The sequence below is a fragment of the Palaemon carinicauda genome, chromosome 10, assembly GCF_036898095.1.
Source record: "Palaemon carinicauda isolate YSFRI2023 chromosome 10, ASM3689809v2, whole genome shotgun sequence".
Taxonomy (NCBI): domain Eukaryota; kingdom Metazoa; phylum Arthropoda; class Malacostraca; order Decapoda; family Palaemonidae; genus Palaemon; species Palaemon carinicauda.
This window is the reverse complement of record NC_090734.1, coordinates 119,173,496-119,183,657: the sequence shown is the minus strand read 5'-3', so window position 1 is coordinate 119,183,657 and position 10,162 is coordinate 119,173,496.

Genomic DNA, 10,162 nt, shown 5'->3' with positions numbered 1-10,162 from the left:
ATTGGGCTTAGTCTACATGTTTTTTTTTTTTTTTTAATTTGGCTGTGTAAACTTATCCTTTATCCTATAACTGCATTCAAATTACAGAATATTCAAGAAAGCAAACTTACCAGCTTTCCTTCTAAGTGTGAAAAGAGTGGGATTGACTGGTTAAATTAGTGTTTTCATCCCACGTTAAATTTCCCTGACGCCAACAAATAAGTAATCACTAATATATTGTAATGGAGTTCCCCAGCGCCAGCCGCCGCCAACACTCAGCTTACATTATTTCAAGCTATAATGATAAGGGGGATGGAAGGACATAGGGATGCAGGAAGGTATAGGCCCATGGAGTTTGGGATAGACGCTGGTATAGATTTGCAGTAATTTCATAGGCCCATGGAGTTTGGGATAGACGCTGGTATGGATTTGCAGTAATTTCATAGGGCCACGGAGTTTGGGATAGACGCTGGTATAGATTTGCAGTAATTTCATAGGCCCATGGAGTTAGGGATAGACGCTGGTATGGATTTGCAATAATTTCATAGGCCCATGGAGTTTGGGATAGACGCTGGTATAGATTTGCAATAATTTCATAGGCCCATGGAGTTTGGGATAGACGCTGGTATAGATTTGCAATAATTTCATAGGCCCATGGAGTTTGGGATAGACGCTGGTATGGATTTGCAATAATTTCATAGGCCCATGGAGTTTGGGATAGACGCTGGTATAGATTTGCAATAATTTCATAGGCCCATGGAGTTTGGGATAGACGCTGGTATGGATTTGCAATAATTTCATAGGGCCACGGAGTTTGGGATAGACGCTGGTATAGATTTGCAATAATTTCATAGGGCCACGGAGTTAGGGATAGACGCTGGTATAGATTTGCAATAATTTCATAGGCCCACGGAGTTAGGGATAGACGCTGGTATAGATTTGCAATAATTTCATAGGCCCATGGAGTTTGGGATAGACGCTGGTATGGATTTGCAATAATTTCATAGGGCCACGGAGTTTGGGATAGACGCTGGTATAGATTTGCAATAATTTCATAGGGCCACGGAGTTTGGGATAGACGCTGGTATAGATTTGCAATAATTTCATAGGCCCACGGAGTTAGGGATAGACGCTGGTATAGATTTGCAATAATTTCATAGGCCCACGGAGTTAGGGATAGACGCTGGTATAGATTTGCAATAATTTCATAGGCCCATGGAGTTTGGGATAGACGCTGGTATGGATTTGCAATAATTTCATAGGCCCATGGAGTTTGGGATAGACGCTGGTATGGATTTGCAATAATTTCATAGGCCCATGGAGTTTGGGATAGACGCTGGTATAGATTTGCAGTAATTTCATAGGCCCATGGAGTTAGGGATAGACGCTGGTATGGATTTGCAATAATTTCATAGGCCCATGGAGTTTGGGATAGACGCTGGTATGGATTTGCAATAATTTCATAGGGCCACGGAGTTTGGGATAGACGCTGGTATAGATTTGCAATAATTTCATAGGCCCACGGAGTTAGGGATAGACGCTGGTATAGATTTGCAATAATTTCATAGGCCCACGGAGTTAGGGATAGACGCTGGTATAGATTTGCAATAATTTCATAGGCCCACGGAGTTAGGGATAGACGCTGGTATAGATTTGCAATAATTTCATAGGCCCATGGAGTTTGGGATAGACGCTGGTATGGATTTGCAGTAATTTCATAGGCCCATGGAGTTTGGGATAGACGCTGGTATGGATTTGCAGTAATTTCATAGGGCCACGGAGTTAGGGATAGACGCTGGTATGGATTTGCAATAATTTCATAGGCCCATGGAGTTTGGGATAGACGCTGGTATGGATTTGCAATAATTTCATAGGCCCATGGAGTTTGGGATAGACGCTGGTATGGATTTGCAATAATTTCATAGGCCCATGGAGTTAGGGATAGACGCTGGTATGGATTTGCAGTAATTTCATAGGCCCATGGAGTTTGGGATAGACGCTGGTATGGATTTGCAGTAATTTCATAGGGCCACGGAGTTTGGGATAGACGCTGGTATGGATTTGCAGTAATTTCATAGGGCCACGGAGTTTGGGATAGACGCTGGTATGGATTTGCAATAATAATAATTTCATAGGCCCATGGAGTTTGGGATAGACGCTGGTATGGATTTGCAGTAATTTCATAGGGCCACGGAGTTAGGGATAGACGCTGGTATGGATTTGCAATAATTTCATAGGCCCATGGAGTTTGGGATAGACGCTGGTATGGATTTGCAATAATTTCATAGGCCCATGGAGTTTGGGATAGACGCTGGTATGGATTTGCAATAATTTCATAGGCCCATGGAGTTTGGGATAGACGCTGGTATGGATTTGCAGTAATTTCATAGGCCCATGGAGTTAGGGATAGACGCTGGTATGGATTTGCAGTAATTTCATAGGGCCACGGAGTTAGGGATAGACGCTGGTATGGATTTGCAATAATTTCATAGGCCCATGGAGTTTGGGATAGACGCTGGTATGGATTTGCAATAATTTCATAGGCCCACGGAGTTAGGGATAGACGCTGGTATGGATTTGCAATAATTTCATAGGCCCATGGAGTTTGGGATAGACGCTGGTATGGATTTGCAGTAATTTCATAGGGCCACGGAGTTAGGGATAGACGCTGGTATGGATTTGCAGTAATTTCATAGGGCCACGGAGTTTGGGATAGACGCTGGTATGGATTTGCAGTAATTTCATAGGGCCACGGAGTTAGGGATAGACGCTGGTATGGATTTGCAGTAATTTCATAGGGCCACGGAGTTTGGGATAGACGCTGGTATGGATTTGCAATAATAATAATTTCATAGGCCCATGGAGTTTGGGATAGACGCTGGTATGGATTTGCAGTAATTTCATAGGCCCACGGAGTTTGGGATAGACGCTGGTATGGAATTGCAGTAATTTCATAGGCCCACGGAGTTTGGGATAGACGCTGGTATGGATTTGCAATAATTTCATAGGCCCACGGAGTTAGGGATAGACGCTGGTATGGATTTGCAATAATTTCATAGGCCCATGGAGTTTGGGATAGACGCTGGTATGGATTTGCAGTAATTTCATAGGGCCACGGAGTTAGGGATAGACGCTGGTATGGATTTGCAATAATTTCATAGGGCCACGGAGTTAGGGATAGACGCTGGTATGGATTTGCAATAATTTCATAGGCCCATGGAGTTTGGGATAGACGCTGGCATAGATTTGCAATAATTTCATAGGCCCATGGAGTTTGGGATAGACGCTGGTATGGATTTGCAATAATTTCATAGGCCCATGGAGTTTGGGATAGACGCTGGTATGGATTTGCAGTAATTTCATAGGGCCACGGAGTTTGGGATAGACGCTGGTATGGATTTGCAATAATTTCATAGGCCCATGGAGTTTGGGATAGACGCTGGTATGGATTTGCAGTAATTTCATAGGGCCACGGAGTTAGGGATAGACGCTGGTATGGATTTGCAGTAATTTCATAGGCCCATGGAGTTTGGGATAGACGCTGGTATGGATTTGCAATAATTTCATAGGCCCATGGAGTTTGGGATAGACGCTGGTATGGATTTGCAATAATTTCATAGGCCCATGGAGTTAGGGATAGACGCTGGTATGGATTTGCAGTAATTTCATAGGCCCATGGAGTTTGGGATAGACGCTGGTATGGATTTGCAGTAATTTCATAGGGCCACGGAGTTTGGGATAGACGCTGGTATGGATTTGCAGTAATTTCATAGGGCCACGGAGTTTGGGATAGACGCTGGTATGGATTTGCAATAATAATAATTTCATAGGCCCATGGAGTTTGGGATAGACGCTGGTATGGATTTGCAGTAATTTCATAGGGCCACGGAGTTAGGGATAGACGCTGGTATGGATTTGCAATAATTTCATAGGCCCATGGAGTTTGGGATAGACGCTGGTATGGATTTGCAATAATTTCATAGGCCCATGGAGTTTGGGATAGACGCTGGTATGGATTTGCAATAATTTCATAGGCCCATGGAGTTTGGGATAGACGCTGGTATGGATTTGCAGTAATTTCATAGGCCCATGGAGTTAGGGATAGACGCTGGTATGGATTTGCAGTAATTTCATAGGGCCACGGAGTTAGGGATAGACGCTGGTATGGATTTGCAATAATTTCATAGGCCCATGGAGTTTGGGATAGACGCTGGTATGGATTTGCAATAATTTCATAGGCCCACGGAGTTAGGGATAGACGCTGGTATGGATTTGCAATAATTTCATAGGCCCATGGAGTTTGGGATAGACGCTGGTATGGATTTGCAGTAATTTCATAGGGCCACGGAGTTAGGGATAGACGCTGGTATGGATTTGCAGTAATTTCATAGGGCCACGGAGTTTGGGATAGACGCTGGTATGGATTTGCAGTAATTTCATAGGGCCACGGAGTTAGGGATAGACGCTGGTATGGATTTGCAGTAATTTCATAGGGCCACGGAGTTTGGGATAGACGCTGGTATGGATTTGCAATAATAATAATTTCATAGGCCCATGGAGTTTGGGATAGACGCTGGTATGGATTTGCAGTAATTTCATAGGCCCACGGAGTTTGGGATAGACGCTGGTATGGAATTGCAGTAATTTCATAGGCCCACGGAGTTTGGGATAGACGCTGGTATGGATTTGCAATAATTTCATAGGCCCACGGAGTTAGGGATAGACGCTGGTATGGATTTGCAATAATTTCATAGGCCCATGGAGTTTGGGATAGACGCTGGTATGGATTTGCAGTAATTTCATAGGGCCACGGAGTTAGGGATAGACGCTGGTATGGATTTGCAATAATTTCATAGGGCCACGGAGTTAGGGATAGACGCTGGTATGGATTTGCAATAATTTCATAGGCCCATGGAGTTTGGGATAGACGCTGGCATAGATTTGCAATAATTTCATAGGCCCATGGAGTTTGGGATAGACGCTGGTATGGATTTGCAATAATTTCATAGGCCCATGGAGTTTGGGATAGACGCTGGTATGGATTTGCAGTAATTTCATAGGGCCACGGAGTTTGGGATAGACGCTGGTATGGATTTGCAATAATTTCATAGGCCCATGGAGTTTGGGATAGACGCTGGTATGGATTTGCAGTAATTTCATAGGGCCACGGAGTTTGGGATAGACGCTGGTATGGATTTGCAGTAATTTCATAGGCCCACGGAGTTTGGGATAGACGCTGGTATGGATTTGCAATAATTTCGTCAACCTAAAGCGTATGTCATAATTTAAAACTTGTAAGAAGCAATGTTTACAGAGAGGAAGTTAATCAAAAGAAGAAATTTAAAACCGTTGAAATGCCTTCAAAATTACCAAGATCCACATTCCTGATTACATTTAAAAAAAGAAATCTTGAAAGTACCATTAGTCTAGAAATTTCCTTAAACCAACCCAAATCATCCAATCTACGGTAATTTCCTTGAAAATTAGATCGCTACTAAAATCACTCCACCACGAAACTAGCAACAGGGCAGTGGAACATCTTTCGGTATAAACGGACTGATCCACTCTCTCTCTCTCTCTCTCTCTCTCTCTCTCTCTCTCTCTCTCTCTCTCTCTCTCTCTCTCTCTCTCTGGTTGTCGTATAAATAAATGCAATAGTTGATAAGTAATAACGTGTTTTAGGGAAATGATCAGTGCGCCGACATAAAACTCCAGTATTATTTCTTAACATCTTAAATGCTGTCCACTAATCGTAATTATAATGTTTTTCTTTTGCCGTTGCCTGTTGTCTCACGTACTGACAGGGCCACAAAAACAAGGTTCCTTTCAACTAGAGCCTGTCCAGAGCAAGGTTGCCAGGTCGGTTCCACCTAAGGATGCCAGACACCTCCCGGAAATATGCCAAAATATGCAAAACTGCTTGCGACTATGTATACATATACAGTATATATGCATATGCATATATATATACATATACAATATATATATATATATATATATATATATATATATATATATATATATATATATATTGTATATATATGCATATGCATATATACTGTATATGTATACATAGTCGCAAGCAGTTTTGCATATTTTGGCATATTTCCGGGAGGTGTCTGGCATCCTTAGGTGGAACCGACCTGGCAACCTTGCTCTGGACAGGCTCTAGTTGAAAGGAACCTTGTTTGTGGCCCTGTCAGTACGTGGGACAACAGGCTACGGCAAAAGAAAAACATTATAATTACGATTAGTGGACAGCATTTAAGATGTTAAGAAATAATACTGGGTTTTTATGTCGCCGCACTAATCATTTCTCTAAAACAAGTTATTACTTATTAACTATTGCATTTATTTATAGACAACCAGAGACAACCAGAGAGAGAGAGAGAGAGAGAGAGAGAGAGAGAGAGAGAGAGAGAGAGAGAGAGAGAGAGTGTGTGTGTGTGTGTTATTTCGAATTGAGGATTTCTTTGCATTGTCAATATGAAACAGTAGCCAAGACACAAGTAAACAAATCCATATTCATTTAACATATATATATATACATATATATATATATATATATATATATATATATATATATATATATATATATATATATATATATATATATATATAAAATTATAAGCCTGATATTGCTAATTTAGCTTTTAATTTAAAAGGGCACAGCAATGACTTCTTCAAATTCTTCGCTCATATTGTCATGCTGAGATGTATCCATCTTTCTTGATGATGATGTTCCTTCCGATGTATACATGGAGTCATTGAACAAGCTGAGCATTCTTTCAGTAACTTTGAAAATTTTTGCAGCAATTACCACTGAAATGTAATTTGGTTTTCACTCTGATGATAGCTGCTAGCATACTTGTTGAAAGTTTATTCCTCAACTTTGTTTTCACGTTTGTCGTGTGGAAAAGTATCCTTTAAACCACTGCATTACTCAGAGGCAGACAGTATGTAGAAAGTGCCAGTTCTTCAAAGCAGTTTTCGTCTTAAGCATTTTTGTACTTCAGAACAACAGACCAGAATGCCACCGGGTTATTAAAAGGGATACATTTATCATGAAATTCTTCAGACCAGTTAACATGTAAAAGCTTTCTATACTGATTAACTACTTTTTCAAGATCAAATTTATGAACATCAGAGAACTTAGTTGGTAACTTATGAAAATCAAACCTCATCAGACTCAAGCATTTTTCTGGAGAAGAGTTATTTTCGATCATGATAATATCAATGTTTCAGTCAGCCTTTTTGTCTACCTGCAAGTTAGCTTCTACCAGAAGTTCACGACACCTAACTTTCATGTTCTGTACGACTTCTTGGCCTAGCTGTGTTTTCAAGCACTTTCAAATGTCGCTCCAAAGTAATTTTTTTTCCAAAGGCAAGACAGCAGGAGAGGCTGATGAACTTTATGCATATAACCTCACCACAAGAGAGTTATACAGTAGTTTCAAATCATCAAAACTTTGGCAGGATTTGCACTGGAGGCTTGTAAAGCTGCATTATCCTTCTCAAAATCTAGAATGATCAGCAAAACAAATGTAGTACAAAAAGTTCTGTTGATCATCAAGCATTTCTTTCAAAACTCTAGCATGACAATTTCTATCTTTGTCATTGATTGTGGAAATGTAGGCTTTAAGTTCATGCCATTCTGTGAGTATGGCATATATGCATTTGGACATAACACCCTTGCCTAACCACCATTGGTTCATCATTATGTTGACAAGTAGTTAACGAGAGCAATCATACTTGATGTGCTCCTCTTTTGTCGGTTTCGTGGTGTTCCTGTTGATTCGTATGTGGTAGTTTCGTAATTACACCCATGTGAAACTGAGTGTGTTGCAAGAGTATAAGTTAAGGAGTGTTTGTATGGCTAACCTGGGGGAGGGGGGTGTTTGTATGGCTAACCTTGGGGAGGGGAAGAGAAGAGGTAGGTCTTTTGGTCAGTTCTACCTTTAAATCTTTACCTCCCACTTCCTATTTCATATCTGTGTGACGATAACCTGATATATGGTGGGACTAAGAGTTTGGTGTTAGTGTGACAAGAGGTTTTACAAATCTCTAATAATACTGCTTTGCAGTAATCTTCCATATATCTCTGTTAATTCCCCCACTCCATATTTACCCACCGTCACATGCCCAGCGTCACATAACTACATTTTGCCACTAAATATATTCCAGGGGGCATAGCTGTTGTTGTTTGCTCTTCAACAGTGAAGATTTCCGTGGCGGGTAGATTGAAACATTTTTTATTGGTATGGTCAGAACTGCAGCTCTCCATTAATTTATTGCTTGGCAAACTGATACATTCTCAAGATATGTTTCTCCTGTAGTTAAGGCTGCCAGTCAATATTTTACTTTTCTTACAAATGATGTCCATTTTCCCCTACACAACATTATCAGACCTCCAACAAATTTTTAGTTTTTATTGCGTTTTTTAGCCACCCAAACCTCACGACCGATATATATATATATATATATATATATATATATATCTATATATATATATATAATATATATATATACATATATATATATATATATATATATATATATATATATATATATATATATATATTACATATATATATATATATATATATATATATATATGTATTACATATATATATATATATACATACATATATATATATATATATATATATATATATATATATATATATATATATATCGGATACACAATGAATTACATACCATAGTCAATTTTTTTAGTGGTGCATATTAGCACAGATCGGAAAAATTTCCTAATACCTGATTGGTCGGAAGTGTTTATGTCCGAACACCTTCATTGTTGTGAAATAATTACCAAGTAATGGGAATCAAAACTTACTTACTAACCTGTATTTCTCCATCAGATATATGTTTTGTCAATAAACAATGTTAAAGAATAAAGATGTTATCAAGTCAATGACAGGAGCTTGTTTTCGGATGCACGCTTTATAATTTTGTAATTTTTCACATATTTTAACACAAATTGTGACAAATTACACTCAGCATATGTTAAACATGTTATTATAAACTTTCTTTGAATATCAGAATTTACCAAAACCATGGAATTAATAAAACCTGCTGTTAGTGAAAACTTTCGGGGAGGTAAAAGAACAGCCTGCAGTGGCCTGGCGGGAAAACAATCCCCGCTCACTGCCATAAACGCATTTTTTTCGTAATATAGTTCGGCCTATTCCTTCCAGGTTAAATAGTCTTGCATTGTGTCTCTTCGTAATATTTTGCTTAATGTTTTCCACATTCCTATTCTTCACATATCTTTATTTTCCCCGATATCCCTTCTTTCATTTATGGGATATCCACTCTACTATTCCTCATTTCTTATCCTCTTTGGAAAGTGTTGGCTTGAAAGGAAGCGTGTGCTAGTCTCATTAAAATAGTGTAGATGGGGGATAAAAGAATACTATGTTTATTTTCATTTGATATATTGTGAACTACTGAACAGGTTTACAGAATAGGCTATATTCGCTACACAGCATAAAATATTATTATCATTTTTTTTTTTTTTTTTTTTTTTTTTTCTCTCTATTCACAGTCATCACTGACTGGTAATTTATAGTGTGGGATTCCAGGTCACATCCAGTTACCTTAGGAGTCCATCACTCTCCTTATTATGTGTGCTGTTTCAAGTAGCACACTTTTCTGAACCAATCCTGGTGCTATGTCCGATCCTACATTTTCCAAGTTCCTTTTCAGAGACTTTGGGATTGTCCCGAGTGCTCCTATGATTATGGGCACTACTTCCACTTCCATGTTCCATATCCTCCTCAATTCCAGTTTCAGATCTTGATACTTTTCTATTTTCTCTCTTCCTTTTTCCTCCACTCTTGAGTCCCACGGCACAGCAACATCTATGAGAGATACCTTATTTTTTGATTTGTCGACCAGAGTAACATCTGGTCGATGTGCTTGTATCACCCTGTCCGTCCTGATGCCGTAGTCCCAGAGTATCTTCGCCTGGTCATTCTCTACTACGGCTTGTGGCTGGTGCTCATACCATTTGCTACTGCATGGTATTTGATGTTTTCTGCACAGACTCCAATGGAGAGCCTTAGCCACCGTATCATGCCGTTTCTTGTATTGGTTTTGAGCAAGTGCTGAGCATTCACTGGCAATGTGATTTATAGTTTCTTCTTTTTCCATACATTTTCTG